This window comes from Octopus bimaculoides, chromosome 11 (genome assembly GCF_001194135.2).
Source record: "Octopus bimaculoides isolate UCB-OBI-ISO-001 chromosome 11, ASM119413v2, whole genome shotgun sequence".
Taxonomy (NCBI): domain Eukaryota; kingdom Metazoa; phylum Mollusca; class Cephalopoda; order Octopoda; family Octopodidae; genus Octopus; species Octopus bimaculoides.
In genome coordinates this window covers 42,615,309-42,616,141 of record NC_068991.1, presented here as the reverse complement: position 1 = coordinate 42,616,141, position 833 = coordinate 42,615,309, and positions in this window count along the sequence as shown.

The following is an 833-nucleotide window of genomic DNA, read 5'->3' as shown; positions in this document are numbered from 1 at the left end:
GAAAGCGGACGTTAAACGATGATGATGATGATGATGATGATATATATAGTGTACATACTTGACAGTGTGTAACTACCTTGAGAGAAAAGTTGAACCTAAGAAGCATCAGTTGTGGTGTGCAAGAGAGACGATTGTGCTGGTATGGTCATGTGGCCAGAATGGATGAGGATAGCTGTATGAAAAAGTGCCACACCTTAGCGGTTGAGGGAACCTGTGGAAGGGGTAGACCCAGGAAGACCTGGGATGAGGTGGTGAAACACGACCTTCGAACATTAGGCCTCACCGAGGCAATGACTAGTGACCGAAACATTCGGAAATATGCAGTGCATGAGAAGACTCGGCAAGCCAAGTGAGACCATAATCCGTGGCCTCCGCCAGCCCACTTATCCTGCATTGGGAGGCAAGTGAAATCGAAATCGAACCAAATTTGACGACTGGCACCTATGCCAGCCTTCCTTCATTGAAAACTAAACTCTGCTTGTGAAGACCTGATGGGGCAAGTGAAATCGAAATTGTAATGGAACCAAATTCAATGACTGGCACCTGTGCCAGTGGAGCACTAACAGCACCGTCGGAGCGTGATCATTGCCAGAGCAGCTGTCTGGCTTCCATGCCAGTGGCACGTAAATAGCATCATTTGAGCGTGATCGTTACCAGCATCACCTTACTGGCACTTATATAGGTGGCACGTGAAAAAAACATTTGGGTGAGGTTGCTGCCAGTGCCGCTGGACTGGCTCCTGTGCAGGTGGCACATAAAAAACACCATTTTGAGTGTGGCCGTTGCCAGTACCGCCTGACTGGCACGTAAAAGCACCCACTACACTCTCCGAG